The sequence below is a fragment of the Pipistrellus kuhlii genome, unplaced genomic scaffold, assembly GCF_014108245.1.
Source record: "Pipistrellus kuhlii isolate mPipKuh1 unplaced genomic scaffold, mPipKuh1.p scaffold_m20_p_4, whole genome shotgun sequence".
Classification (NCBI taxonomy): domain Eukaryota; kingdom Metazoa; phylum Chordata; class Mammalia; order Chiroptera; family Vespertilionidae; genus Pipistrellus; species Pipistrellus kuhlii.
Window position 1 is genome coordinate 34,226,834 of NW_023425540.1, and position 15,792 is coordinate 34,242,625.

Below are 15,792 nucleotides of genomic sequence, written 5' to 3' on the forward strand. Positions count from 1 at the left end.
GCGGAGAAATATATTAAACTAGTGATAGGTTTTACCATTTCTTTACAGCCCAGCCTCGTGCCAATCAAGCCTACTATATACTTTCAGACATGTTTAGAATTCTTGAACTAATGTGTTTATTTTAAATATCACAGGGAAATTATTACATCACCAGAAAATAATGCCAGAGCGGGGGCCTGCTCGCCCTTTTGAAGTCCTGCTGCAACGAAACATGATTTTAATTACATAATCACTTTGAAACTATAATTATACAATAAACGATGAGGATTAAGCGGGAAGTATAGAGTACATTAAAAATTGCTTAGGTCTTGAGAAAACAAACTGAACAACCAGGGGGGAAAGAAAGAGATGAAACCCGAGGTCCTGGCGCGGGGGGTTGATAAATCCTGCCTCCGCCTTCCTCTGAGCTGCCGCTGGGACCCGGACGGGGTTCCTGGGCGTGCGGGCGGGTGGCCCGGCCCCGTGTAGCGGAATAAAAACCAGTAAATCTGAGACACAATAAAAGAGAAGCAGAGGGCCGGCTTCGGGGCGTTTGCTAACCTTTCTACCCCAAAGCAAACAAACAGAGTCGTTGTTTGGGCTTTTTCGAAATACATTGAAAGCCATCCTGCCATGGAATGCCACCGGAAGGGGGAGCGTTGCCAAATATTGGTTTGTTTGCCCTTCCCTTGCCGGAGGACAGGCAACCGACACGAGCCTCGTGGTCCTGATGCTCAAAACGAGTTTATAAACAGCAGCGCGTCCGAGGCGCGGACAGCCCTGCGCCTGCCTCTCAAGGCGCACAGCCCGCCTGCTGCCCGCTTTCTCCTCCGAGCCCCCCTTTCCTGGAAGTTGCCTCGTTGCTTAACTTTGTCTTTGCGTTTGCTTTATCTGGGGAGGCCCAGGACAGGCGCACGGTTCTTTCTTTAAAAGTTAGACGCTTGGCTACGGCCAGAGCCCATTCGCGCGCCTCTGCTTGACTTCCCTGATTGATCCCTGATATCATCGCCAGAGCTTGTCCACAGCCCGGGGCGCAGGGACCCAGCCCCGACATGGTCTTTCTCCTCCTCACATCCTGGTGGGGGGACGCTGTCCTGGAGCCCAGAGAGGAAGGTTCTGGGCCTGAGCACCGAATCCCGAATGCATTTGGAAATGCCTGGTTGAACTGCAGAGGTAAAGGCTGGTGATGACCTTTTCAGGGACACTCACTTTACCGCCAGTGTGGTGCAGGAGAAGGCAATCCCTGATGTGAGCCTCATCAGACACCCAGGCCTCTTTTAAGTGAGATTGCCATCTCGGACATTTAGGCCAGCCACAGACAGCGGGCGTCGCCTTTCATACTTCACAGCAGGTGCCCTGAGTGAGGGTGGTTTGGGATGCGGGTGCCGGGCTCAGCCCAGTTTCACATATAAAGGGCTAAATGCTCCCAACCTCCGCAGACAGGGGCGCCCCAGAGCGGGAGGGCACTCCTGCTTTTTGCTCAAGCAGGAAATGATGCTCACAAAAACAGCTATGTTTAAATTCTCTCGCAATCCAGAAGATGGTGTTCCCCCCTCCCCCCGCCCCCCGCCTCGGAACTTAGACGTGAGTACGGGGCTAGAGAGAGAGAGAGTGTGACAGGAATCTTTTCATGTCCCCCCTTGGGCCTCCTGGTGGCGTCCAACCTTGTGAGGGAGGCCCACAACGCAAAACGCGGGAGGAGAACGGCTGTCTTCAGCTCCCAATCATTAATATTAAGGTACATCAGTATCGCATTAGTCTGCAGCGGACCATCAACCACCAAGAACAAAAGCAAAGGAGAAATAAAACAGCTCATCTGAAGAGTCCTACTGTGGACGTGTTTATTTCTTGCTTTGCTCAGCCCAGGATATATTAATACTTTGCTATCTGCCCTCTTGCAAACAAAAGTGCAGCGCCCCTTTCAAAACCCTCCAGCAAATGACACCCGGGCAGGAATTCGCTGGCCATGTTATAATGAGCCTGCAACGCCATCTCGCCCTTCTTTCCCTCCTTGAACTTGAGGGGAGGATAAGATTTAAAAAGAAAAAGGAAGAAAAGTCCAATTCCCCGGGAGTAATAGTAACACTAATAAATATAATGTATCTGCCACTTACTGAATACAGGCAATTTATCCATGTTATCTCATTTATTATGGCAGCTCTACAAGATGAATGTTTTAATTCCTACTTAATAGTGTCAAACACTGACACAGTGTTTATTATGTGTTTTACATTCATTTATTCTTCACAACAACCTCAATGCCAGTGTTATCATTCCCAATCTGCAGATGAGAAATCGAGGCACTCAGAGATCGCCTGATCTGGCCATGGTCATGGGCCACGAATGGCAAAGCAGAGATCGAAGCCCAGACTTTGAAATGTTGGCCTGGGCACTCCACCGCCAGGAGACACTGAGGTTTGTTTGGAACTGCAGAGGGGACGGAGGAGCCCAGAACGGAACCCAAGTCCTAGAGAGCAGAGAACATGATGCGTCGTCCCCCCACCCCTTTTGGGCCCTCGCCCTCCAGAGATGCACCAAGGAGAGCCATGGTGGGGCCAAGAGCCTTAGGCATGGACTGTGAGCTGCAAAGGGGGTGGGCTGAGAGGGGTCTGGTCCAGGAGCATGGAGCTATTTCCTCTGCCGCCCGGTACACCCCCGCCCCACCCCCCACCCCCGGGGTCAGGGCAGCAGTTTGTCTTCTGAGACGCATCCAAGGAACCTCACGGAGGGCCTTCTGCCTGGGGCTGGGGCGCGATCCTACCGAGCTCGAGATGCTGGGGGCTCAGAGGTCCAGCCAGGTTGAGAGAAGAGTGCAGGGGCCTGGCTGGGAGGCAGGCCGGCGCGCCCTGCCTGTGAGGAGCCGCCCCTTCCCTTTGGGAGAGAACCCCGCTCCTCCCACAGGACGCGTGGCTGGCTTATGCGCCTTTTGTGGGAACCGGGCACACCTCAGGGAGACGCACACCCGGCTGCGGGGGTCAGAAGCCCGAATATCCGCGCTGCAGATTGGAACTCAAAGTCAGCGTGCAGCTGCGAGCTGGGCTGCGGTGGAGAAAGGTCCGAGATGTTGGCCAGGAGGGGGCGGCTTAGAGATTGTGTCTGCGACAGGTTCCCCGCCAGCCTAAGGAGTCGCCTCCGCCTTCTCTGCCAGGTGCTATCAGCAGTGACCTTCAAATCTGCACCCAGGAGGCAAGGAACCACTCCTCCCATTTATTGGCCTCACCTGAGGGCCAGATCTGTCCGGAGGCTCTTTGCGGGGAGCTGGGCGGATAATTTCCAGGTAGAAGCTATCACCCTCTTGGAGAAGGCACTCTGTCTATACTGCTTAGCACAATGCCCACCCCTCTGGGGGCACACACATGACAATTCCCTCCCATTCTATAGGAGGAGGGCACGGAGAGGTTACATCACCTTTCCTGGTAGACACAGCCCAGCCAGGAGGTGCCTGGGACAGCTGTGTGGGCAGTCACCTGATGCCAGGCTGCCTTCCTCTCATGTCCCCACTGACCTCTCAGAGCAGGAAGTCACCAGCCCAATGTTTCAGAAAAAAAACTCAGGATGAAATTTCTGGTCAGAACTGGGAATGGGGAGAGAGGGAGATCCTTGCTAGAAAATTCAAAAGAAAGAAGGTCCTCCAGAGGGCTGTGAAGTCCTAGCAAGAAAGGAGCTTTGAGTCATCATCGTTTTTCTACTCTGAGAAGCTGATTATGTGAGGGCTGCTCACTTGTCCGGTGCTAAGCTGAGCCCTTTCCCAGCCATGTTTCCCATCTTGGCTGCACCGTTAGAATCGCTTGGGGGCAATTTTTGAAATCCAGATGCCTGGAGCAATTATTCACAATTTCCAGGGGTAGGACCCAGCCGTGTGTGTGTGTGTGTGTGTGTGTGTGTGTGTGTGTGTCTTTGTGGGTGTGTTTATGCTCCCCAGGTAATTCCAATGTGCAATCATATTTGAGAAACCCTGCTTTAGGGAAAATTTCTCATTTAATTCTCAGCAACTGCACAAGGTAGATGCCCTTATGATGCCCATTTCATAGGTAAGAAGGCTGAGGCTTAGCGAGGATCTATAGTCAGTCCCAAGTCAGCTCAGAGTCAAAAACAGGTTTCTCTGTTGCCAGAGAACAGGTCTCCAACCTCTCTGAGCTGTGTTCCTTCTAATTTTAATTCCTCTCCCCACACACCCCAAATTTCACCCCACTGCAGAGACACCCTAAGGTTACAGCAGGCAGAGTCAGGAAGGCCAAGGACATTTCCCAACCTCAGGCAGAGAACCTCAGACCACCTATGTTCAGGGTCTGGAGTAGAGAGGGAAGCAGAATGGGGACAAGAATGGCACTGGTTTCCTTAGGAAAAGAAAGGACACCAAATGGCCTGGTCCCAGGTGAGGTGGGAGGGTCAAGCGCAGCCACATAGGTGTGGCATGGACGCTGGGGAGTCTGGAGTGAAATGAGCACTGAACTAGGAAACCTGACATGGGATTTGAACTCAAAGTCAGAGTGCAGCTGGCAGTGTCCCCCTGGGCAAGACTCTCAATCCCTGGGCATCTGACCTTTTTATTATATTTTTTTTATTGATTTTAGGGAGGAAGAGATATAAATGTCATCATATTGTTTGGCTGCCTCCTGCACGCCACCTACTGGGGATGGAGCCCAAAACCTGGGCATGTGCTCTGACCAGAGTGGAACCAGCAACCTCTGCGCATGGAACAACACTCAAACCACTTAGCCACACTGGCCAGGCCTCACTTTCCTCTCTGATAAAGTGATTGGACAGGATTATTTCTAAATTTGCTTCCTGTGCACACACTTATGGTTATTCAAGGCTCCCATGTGAATAAACTCAATTCTGGATTAAATTATAATACAAATAACACTATTTTAGCATTTTCATTAGCTCCCACTTGCTTTTCTTGCCTTCTCTGAAAATAGGAAATGTTACCTGCTTTAATGGTTAGGGAAACTCAGTGAGGCTCAGGGTTATTCTGACTCCTCTGGTAGAATCTAGCACTACACATGGAAACATATCTCCCATCAGCCCCTCTGTTCATGACTGTAGGTCACCCTACAGTTGGAGGATCCCAGGGCATTGAGAGGAGTCACTGACTGAATGGAAAACTGCACTTGAGGTTTTAAAAGCACCCTAAAGCCACTGCAGAATTCAGCAGGGTCAGGGCAGGTTTTGTGTTTGGGAAGGAGTGGGCAGGTAGAGAACTAGTCTTCTACATGTCTTGTCTCTCAGCCTCAGTTTTCTCGTCTCTAGCCCAAGAATTACTTCTGATTCCCAGTGGGGCTACAGATTCTTCAATGAATGCCTGTACGTAGGTTTGAAAAGTCTGAGGGTCAGCATTGTGGTTTATTTTCCTGGAGGAGGGCCTGGTGTGCGGATGCCAAGGGGTCCTCTTCAAAGCACTTCCGTTCTCTACATATAGGGGCCTTGCACCGTGTCCTAATTTCTGACTGCTCGTTAGAATTACCTGGAGACACTTAAAAATAATCATGCTCAGAACTCACTCAGATCAATTAAATCAATAGCTCGATGGTAAAGCTCAGACATAGGTTTTTTTTTAAGAAGAGGCCATGATTCTAAGGTGCAGCCAAAGTTGAAAGCAGTTGCTATCGACGCGTTTAAAGCATCCATGGATGCCTGGAGCTTTAAGAAAACAAGTATGGTTGGAGATCCAGATGTGAGATCGAAGCCATGTGGCTGCCCAGGAAAAGGGTGCCGAGTCTGAGAGAGCAGAGGACAGAACTTTAGGAATGCATACACCCAGGGAAGTGGAAGAAAAGGCGGAACTGGAGGAACTGGAGATGCAGGAGACACACCTGAAGGCATGACTTCCTGGCAGCCGAGGGAGAAGAGAACGATGTGGTGGACAGAGAGGTCAACAATGCCAGTGCCGCCATAGGCGAACTGGAGATTAGGGCTGAAAAGTCTCCGTGGGACTGGACATCTGAGAAGCCTTGGGTGGCCTTAGCAAGAAGAGAAACGTGGTGAGGCCAGGCAGCTGAACTGCAGTGAGTTAGGAAGTGAAGGGAAGTGAGCCAAGACAGACAAGGCCACTTCTTTCCCCAAGCCAAGGATGCAATTAGGACTGGGACAGATCGCCCCAGAAAATATAAGCTTCTCTTCACCACTCCACTGAAAAAAAAAACAAGAATAATTTGACTGCTTTTTTTTTTTTTTTTTTTTTTAAATATGTTCTTCTTGATTTTAGAGAGAGTCGGAAGAGATAGAAACATCAATGATGAGAGAGAATCATGGACTGACTGCCTCCTGCACATCCCCTACTTGGTATCGAGGCTCCAACCCAAGAATCAGACCGTGACCGCCTGGTCCGTTGGGTGGGTGGGGACTCAACCACTGAGCCACATGAGCCAAGCCCCACTGCTGCTTTCGATGCAAGTCGACATGGGCTCTCCCTCACAGGTACACACATGAACTCGAGCACTGAGAGTATTCTATGCCAGAGGGAAGCCAAGCCAAAACTCGGAACCAGACCATAAAACCTCCTTAAACATGCTCTGTCCTCCTCAGAAACAGTGTCCAACCCGGGGCAGAACAGTCTGCTGGAGCCAGGGGCAAACTAAGCAGAAGCAGCCATGACTCCGGGCCACAAGAATCAGCGTAGAGGCTGCCAAGCCATGGAGGCCTGCCTGCTGCCTGACAGGAAGCCGGCGGAGCAAAACAGCCCACGCTCCTCTCCCAGAATGGTTGACCACTATAAGGCAAGTCGGAGAGCCTACAATGAGAGAAAGCCCACAAAAACACCAAAAAAGAAACAGAAGGAGCCCTATGTGAGCAGCCTGACGCTGTCAAGTACGACCAAGAACCTGAACAGCTGAGAGGAGGCTGGTGTCTTACCTTTACCCGCCTTGGGCAGGGCTGCGACCAGCTGTGCCGCCAGGCGGGAGGGGCCGCAGGCAGGTGGGTGGTCTGGTCTCCCTCGCTGTGCCTTCCTGTCTTTAGCTTCCTCTCCTGGAGGCCCTGCCCACTCTTCCTCTTCTAATCTGACCCAGTCCTGATCCATGGTGCTGCTGGGCACGCCAGGACCCAGCAGGCTCCCAGGCTGGGCCTGCAGCTACGGAGCTGTGGGGAAAATCTGGACAAACTCCACCACACTGTCTCCTCCTGTTGCCACTTGGCTTACTTTAAAAAGACAGAATAGCAGTTCCCTGTGGGGCTGGGATGGCTGGAAGGGGACAGAAAGGGGCGTTCTCTTCCTTGATTTGGGAGCAGGTTAGTGATTAGGGTTATAAACATTCATTGCGCTTTATGACCTGTGCACTTTCCTGTTTGTATATGGACTGAGTGATGGTACTTCCATAAAAAAGTTGTTGTGTGTGCATTTTAAGGCAACCAGGAGCATGCTCAGTAGCCCTCTGTCTCCAGGCCCCAAAATACCACCCTGCTATTTCTCTCTCTCTCCAGGCCATGGCCTACAATTTTCCTCTTGCCCTGCAACCACCACCATGCAATTTGCACCTCACTAATTTCCTGGCTAAGCCTTAATGCTGTCTGGTCACTGCTCCACCCTCCCTGAAAGCAGCGATCTGATGTCAGTCCTGCCCAGCTGTTTACTGTTTGGGGCTTGGGGGGAAGGAGGGGGCATCTGATTGGCCACCTGTGACCAGGGTGATCCTTTTAGAAATTCAGCTTTAAAGGAATCACACAAAAGGGTCGATGCTCTGGTGACACAAAATAACTGTGTCACAGCTTTCGCAAAACCCATAGTGTGAATGGAACTGAGATCGCTTTGGAGTTGCTCTGAGCAAGCGAAATATTACATTTCGTTTAGGTCTGAGAGGGTGTCACTTGGCAGGACTGAGTGATTGACGCTTTTACTCTCTAATTTTCTGCTCACTGAAGCGTTAAAGCGACAACCCTAAAGTCAGGAGAAAGCCTGGGCACAGAGCACTTAATTCCAATCTACAAATAAAGGGCTTTTATTAGACCTTCATTCCCTCCCGTTTTGCCTTAGATCTCAAACTGTCTTTTGTAGGGGCTTGCCAAAAAACAACTGTAGCTGATTGTGAAGTCCTTTTGCAGGTGGCAATTAAAACAGCTGAGGTCTCCTCCGTAATTAAGGGTTAGGAAGACTATATATAAGTGGTGAGTAAACACCAAAGGTACTTTATTTATGCTTCCTGATTCTTAAGGCAGGGTGGGTTAGTGGAAAAATTCACTTGGGTTAGGTGTCTGAAGAGCTAGATTCTGGTACAGATGAACGATGTGACCTCAGATAACTTCCTCTTTGAGCCTCCGTTCTCTAATCTATAAAAAGAGACGACTGAACTAAAGGGTTTTTATGCCGTTCAAAATTCTACTAATCAAAGATATTGTTAAATAGCTTAAATATACATTCATCTACTTTCATTAAATGTGTTTCTTTATGTAAGAAAAAAAATCCCGATCACCTGGAGATAAAGGTTCATCAAGCAAATATTTATTTAACACATTCTATGCTAGCACAAAAGACTAAGTTCTCACTCTGAGGTGTCTGTGAATATTCAAATAGTGCATGTGGCACGTGTCTCCTTTGGAAGACGATGATAGTACTGAACATGTAACTCCCTCTAGTCTGAGCATGGACAAGGCATGAACTCCTGACAGTTCTGACCCAAGTTCATGTCCTGATTCCTCCATAGTATTTTGCTTAAAAGTCACCTCTATAAAGTTTCAATCTAAAATGTCTTACATTTTTGAATGAGTTTAGAAAATTTGCTCAGTGCAAAATATATGCAAATTGACATTTAATTCACTATTTTTTTTTTATTAAACTTTTATTGGGGTGACATTGGTCAAAATGAACATATAGGTTTCAGGTGTGGGTTTCTGTTACAAGATCTGTATGCTACACCGTGTGTTTACGTTCCAAAGTCAAATCTCCTGTTGCCATATATTAGGAACCTCTTCTCCCCACATCCCCTTGGTTCACTATTGACCTTAAATTGCTCAAGATCTATTTGGCCATTTGAAGGTTTTCTGTGTACACATACACACACACACACACACACACACACACACACACAAACATTTATTCATTCACATTGGCTGTATACATTTATTTGTGCTTTTATTTAAAAAATTAAATAAAGCTCCCTACCTAAGAATTACAAGCATATTTTTACTGTTAGGTGCATGCACACCTGAATATATAGCCATATCCACACACTCTGTGGATCCCTCAGACTGTGGAGCTGGCACCTGTGGCAAGGGTCCCCTGCCAGACCTGTCTCCACTAGCTCCCGCTCCAGGAAGCAGCACACGGGCAGGTTCCCCTGCCAGAACTGGCCGCGTGATTTGTGAGGCCCAGCGCAGAATCGAAATGCAGGACCCTTTCTGTAAAAGTTATTTAAAATGTCAAGATGTCAACAGCAGAGCACTAAATCAGGTGTGGGGACCTTCTAATGAATTGCACACCCACAAAAGCAGCCCCGCCCTCTGCTTTGCCTGTCTGAGCTGCTGGGCAAAGGACTCTGCGTCCAGGCAGCCCCCAGGGCACCGTCTCACTCACTGCATGAGCTCGGGTTCCCACCAGTCCTGCCTCTGTAGGCCAACAAGGATGGAAAACAGGGAGAGGCTGGCAGAACAGGGTGCACTGAAGGTGGCTCATCTTCAGTATCAGGGGATGTCAGCAAGGACTGTCAGACACCACATCACCAGGCCCTCACTTAAACAAGATAATGAGAGGCTGCAGGGGCGGGTGGCACGGAGTGGGGAGGGATGAGCGTTCAGGTTTCAGGCATCAGACCTCCCTCTCCCCCCTCCGGGGCCTGGATTCTGAGCTCCTCATGGAGGCACTTCTTGGCTTACAGGCAGAAGGAGCCAACCACGGATCTGTCCCTCACCTGATAAACAGAAAGGCTATTTATCTCCTTGGGGTCCAGCTGGTAGACACTGACAGCCCCTTGCTTTACAGATGAGAAAACTGAGGCCCAGAGAAGTGCCATGCTTCTCCCAAAACTGCAGAACTAGATGAAGCCGAAGCTGAGGCCAAAGCCTAGGCTCGAATGCTGGTGCAGGCACTTCTTGCTCACACACAGACAATCACAGCTAGATTGAAATGTCCTCTGGGAATATAGCCCATTTACAATGAGGAACATGCTTTAAAAGGTTCCAGCAAAATCCTCTAGTTGAATTCTTCCCATTGAACACGAGGAAGGAGGACCTGGAGTGTGAAGCTGCAAAGTCTCCTCAGCCTGTCTTCAAGATGCCCGGGCTCCTCTTCTTGGGCTCTTGTCGCCATGGGGCGGCATCTTCTCTCCCCAACGCTCACAGCCCTTAAGCGCTCCAAGCTGCACGCTCACAGCCCTTAAGCGCTCCAAGCTGCACGCCTCCCTCTTCGTCCGGTTTGAGGGGTTGAGGCTTCTGGTGTGAATGGGTTCCAGTCACTAAACAGGGTGGTTCCCCGGCTGGGGGAGGGGACTTTGGAGCTCTCTAGAGAGTAGTCCCGAGAATGGGATGAGAAGAGAGAAGGAGAAAACAGGAAAGAAAACCCCCTTCTTTGGCCCCAGGAGGCACATGCTCAGAGGATCTAGAATCCCAGATCCAGAAGGGATAGCAGATGCAGGGCCCACCTCACTCTCACCGCCTCACTCTCACCGACATGCAACCCAGAGCAGGCAGGTGACCTGCCTGGGTCACAGGCTAAAAGTCATGGCTTCCAATTTCCATCCCAGCCTCTTCCCACTTTGCCATTCTGTCCATCGTCCATCCACTCTTACTTTAAAATCTTTATCTTGGGGCTTTTTATCCGTCCAATGTATCTTTATTAAGCAAGTGCCCCTCAACAAACAAACAAACAAACCACCAAAAACTGCCATAACCTATGCCGCATGGGTGAGCTGCTGCCAGCGCTCTGGCTGCTGGAGATCCTTACAGACGGGCTCTGAGGACCACTAGCATCTTCTAGGGCCTGGCTGCCTTTTGCAGGCAGGCTCTGCACCCGCGGCTCCAGCTAAGTGGGACATCTCCATGTGCTCAGCCTCCTTGTTCTTAGCCTGCCAGTGCTCTCCTCCCATCACTCCTGTATTCTGGCAGGTTTGAGGTTAGCTCCATGGGTGTTTAATGATTTCCCATGTCACACCCCACCCCATTACCCACACCCCCGTGCCTCCAGTGTGATTTCTCCTCCAATTGCAAGTGTCCGATGAGGGCTGCGGGCCCCTGGAATGCCCTCTCTCAGGCAGGAGAGGTGTCAGCCTGCAGAGCAAGCCGAGCGGGGCAAAGCATGTGCCTGCGAACCAGCCTCCGCTCGGACAATGGGACTTTTATTTCTGGCCTGGCTCAGCTGGCAGTCTCTCTCCCACTCTCTGTCTTGGTCGGGCTTTGGTTTAAGGTTACCCTTCCAGGATTAGGTTGGTGTTTTCTTTCCCATGCCACCAGGGAAGTTTCTGTTTCCGAAGTGGACCGTACACAGACAGGTCAGTTAGTCACAAGCATCGCGGTTCAGAGGCCTGGCTCAGTCACCCAGGCACGCGGAGGCCAACCTAACGTGCTTCTTGCCATGTGGAAAGGCACCCTCAGCACAGGCTAATTTTGAAACTATTGTTTTCTATTTGGTATATACTATTATAACCAACTCCCTCTCCCCCCCTCCCCAGGTTTTCATGGAAAATCCTCGAAAAAGAACTGCTGGGGCTGGGAGGGGTGTCTGTGTTAGCAGCCTTGGCTCTTAGCTCCTCATTTTTATGCCTTCAGTCCCCATGAAGTCTGGCCATCCAGGACACCCACATCTCCCCTTTTCTGAAACTCAATGAAAAAACAAATGAAATGACAACAAGAAGTTTTTGGTTCCTTTTAACCCCGCTGAGATAGGTCAGCATTTTTAAAAAAAGAAAACTGGAAACCTGGGGAGTGGAGGCTGGAAACAGACTTTCTGTGAAATCAGTGAGGCTCCTCAAGAAGTCCCAAGGCCTCTGAGACCCTGTCCCCACGGGGCTGGCACAACCTTGCCCCAGGCGTTCCCGTGGCGACGTGGCTGGCCCTTTTAATTTTCTAATTGGGGAAGCTGTGTCCCATAAACACCCCCAACTCAGATATGAGACCTCAGCTTCCACACAGGAGTGTCTTGTAGGAGCTTGTCCCCTTGCGGGCCTGCAGTCTGGTGTTAATTTAACCACACACATAGCTCCACCCACACCATAAGAGTAAACACATTAAGAACAAGGGGTGGCTTCTCTCAGTGTACCATTGTTTTATAGGGGACATCATCTTTTTTCCCCTTTCTTCTTCTCTTTAGTACAAAGGTAACACCTACTTATAAGAAGGGCACAAAGTGAAGGAAACACAAGAAAATGCATTCCTCTCATCCCTTTTCCCCAAACCATCCTCCCGTGAATAGCCAGGACTAACAGTTTGATGTTTACCTGTCAGATCACAGACCCTGTCAATGACCCAAAGAAATACTCCAGGGACAAGCTTTTGCCTTTGATGTTTGTTTGTTTTTTTCCCTTCAGATTTTGTTTTAAAACTTTATTAAGAGAAATTTTCATACGATAAAATACTCCCATTTTGAGTATACGGTTTGATGGGTTTTAGGTGAATGTGTACACACCCTCATTACCGCCACCATGCTCCTGACATGGAACATTTCCAGTAAGTGTGCTGTGCTCCTTAAATAGCACTCTCTCACCCAGGCCCAGCACCCACTGCTCTACTCTCTGTCATCACAGATTAATTCTGCTTTTTCTAGAATTTCACATACTCTTTTGTATGTTTCTTTATATATATATATATTTTTTGCAGTAGTGTTTTAGAGGCTCATTCATGTTGTAGTGTGTGTACCAATAGTTTGTCCTTTTCTTTAAAATTTTTAAAATTGATTTCAGAGAGAGGAAGGGAGAGGGAGAGCGATAGAAACCTCAATGATGAGAGAGAATTATCAATCAGCTGCCTCCTTTATGCCCCCTACTAGGAACTGAGCCAGCCACCCAAGCATGTGCCCTGACCTGGAATTGAATCATGACCTCCTAATTCATAGATCGATGCTGCTTCTCTGCTGAGCCATACCAGCAGGGTGGCAGCCTGTTCTTTTCTATTGCTGAGTAATATTCCCTTACACGCATGTAACATTTCCTCATCCTCTCATCTGTTGCTGGACATTTGAGTTGTTTCCAGTTTTTGGACTATTACAAATGGCCACAAAAGCTGTCACATTATTGTTTCTAATCATGAAGAGAGAGAGAGAGAGAGAACACATCTAAATTTAGTTCAGGCCTATATATTTCAAAACTTAGTAATCACCAGGCATATTTCCAAGGCAAATATCTTTATGTGAGCAAAAGTACAGATGAGTTATTTTAATCATGATTATAATGATGAAAATTGTTAGCATTACACATCCAATTTGCTAGACACAATTTTCAATGTGATCACTGATAGTGACTTGACACTGTTTAGAAATTCTATAAATGCCAACCTCTTAATATGTTCTTTCTCAGCTTCCAAATAATTTAGGGGCATGTACTAGTATATTTCAAGGATTGAAGTATCACTATTTCACAATACTGTAGTAATTGAGTCCTTTTTCTAAAAGAAATGGCTTTCGCAAAATTTTGTACTACTGAGGCCTGAAGCTGAGAAACAGCAGGTTCAGAGTAAGGCCACCTGTGCTTGCCTTTGCCTATCACAGGCAACTCAGTACCTGCTTTTCAAGTGTAGGTTTTGTAAGACGCCTGCAAATACATGTTCTTTCTTGACTGCATATGTTAACCCTTCAAGCAGCATAGAAGCAGGAGCCCTAAGGACTCCCTTATTGAAGGAGAGCTCACTGAACAGCAGCACCCACAGGCCCCTCCGTGTGCTCCTGTGAGCAACAGGGTCCGTCCCAGTCAAAACCCACCCTCAAAGTCTGTTTCCTCGTGGCTGTTTCAATCAGAGTAAAGGTTTTTCGATTACTCCCCTCAACATCCATCTTGATTGGCTAGACATAAAAGGAGTCATTCATCCCATGAAATTGATTGTTAAAATATATAAGCTAAAGGAGAGGAAAGGGAAGCAACGAGCTACAAGAGGACTAGGGTGCAGCCATTTGCAAGACAGTGACAAGGGACACGGGGCCTACGGAACTGGCTGCCTTGGGAGGCTAGTTAATTCTCTTTGGCTTCTGTGTGAGCTGCCTGACCAAAGCCACGTGGGTTACTGACACTCAGTAGAGAGTTAACATAGACAATGTCCTGTTGGTGCCGCAGCCAAAGTCTGTCTGTCCTCTGACTCTGCTCTCCTTGCAGAGATCTGGCCTCCCTGGCGGAGTCCTGTGGCACCTAAGCCAGCCACAGGAAGGAACTGCCTGGGACTCTTCCTGAGGATGACTTCCCAGCCTCACTTCCTCCTCCATGGTCTACAAGGAGAGGACAGGCTGGCCCCACTGGTACCCAGAAGACATGAGGGACCCTGCTAATAGTTTTGCCCATGAAACGTTGACCTGTGTGCCTGCTCATACAGATCATTGGATTTCTGATTTAGGTCAAGTTTTAGGAAATTTAGTAAGAACTATTCCCAGGAACCCCTCAAAGACAGGTCTGCTGTATATACATCTATTAATTCAAGAGAGCCATTAAAAAGGACCTTGAAAAAATATATAAAGTAGATAGCACCGCAACATGGTTTGTGTTACTCTGCCGACTTCATGAGGCAATTTGGATGATGGAAGACATGCCACCCAAAAACCAAAATCATCTAGTGAAGTGGTAGAATAAACCTACACATTCAAGCCATGATGTCCATGCCTCTAGCCAGGAATGCAATTTTCCTCTCTTTCAAATTATTCATTTCCTTTTTAATAGGTCACGTCTCATTTACCTTGATTTAGTATCAGACCAAGTACATTTATGTATTTGGTGTGGGGGAGGAAAAAAAAAGGAGAAGGAAAAAGAACAGGAGAGAACTTTATGTGAAATATGGTGACCCCGTCCTTAAACTCCACATCTACGCAGGTCATGACTTGTACCATGTCTTTGATTCTTTTTCTATTGTGGAAAGAGTATAGGGCTCCTCTATGTTTATATACCTGAAAGAATAATGAGACGCATGCTTGAAAATACTGTTTGATGAATAACGCTTTAGCGTGTGTCACTATGAGGAAGTATCATAATGCGTATTTCACCACAAAACCAAGGAGAATATTTAAAAAGAAAACCCCACTGTAATGTGAAAAATAGACCAATCCCTACATCTGTCTACAGGATGAATAAATCACTAAACAAATATCTTAATGGCCATAAAGTATAATGAAAAGGGACAATTCTCTAACATGTTTGGCTTGAGTCTTCATTAGAAGGTTTATTTTCTTTGAGCATATAGATTGTTATATGTCTACAATTGCGATTATGATAAATTTACAGGGAAAACATCACATGACTACATCATGTTAAATGGGCATTCCACACATGATAAGGAATAGAAATAAAGCACTGAGATGAGGAATAGGCTGTAATGACAAACCTTGAAGGAAATGTCACAGTCTGAGGTTCCAATTCTGATGGGAACTTTAGGTTACTTTAAAAAATCCAACTAGAACCCTAACTGCTTTCCACTACACTACCCTTGGTGGTATACCAAATCTCGTTATATTACTTCCTGTTGTATTTAAAAGCTTGTAAAGTGGGCAGAGCTTACTATACCTGTTGAATAAACAAATATTGGACTGAATGTAGTTCTTAAGACTACTAACTTTTATATAGCACTCCTTTTTTCTTTTTTCTTTTAAATTACCACGGGCCTGGCCGAGACCGGTTTGGCTCAATGGATAGAGCGTCGGTTTGGGGACTGAAGGGTCCCGGGTTCGATTCTGGTCAAGGGCATGTACCTTGGTTGCGG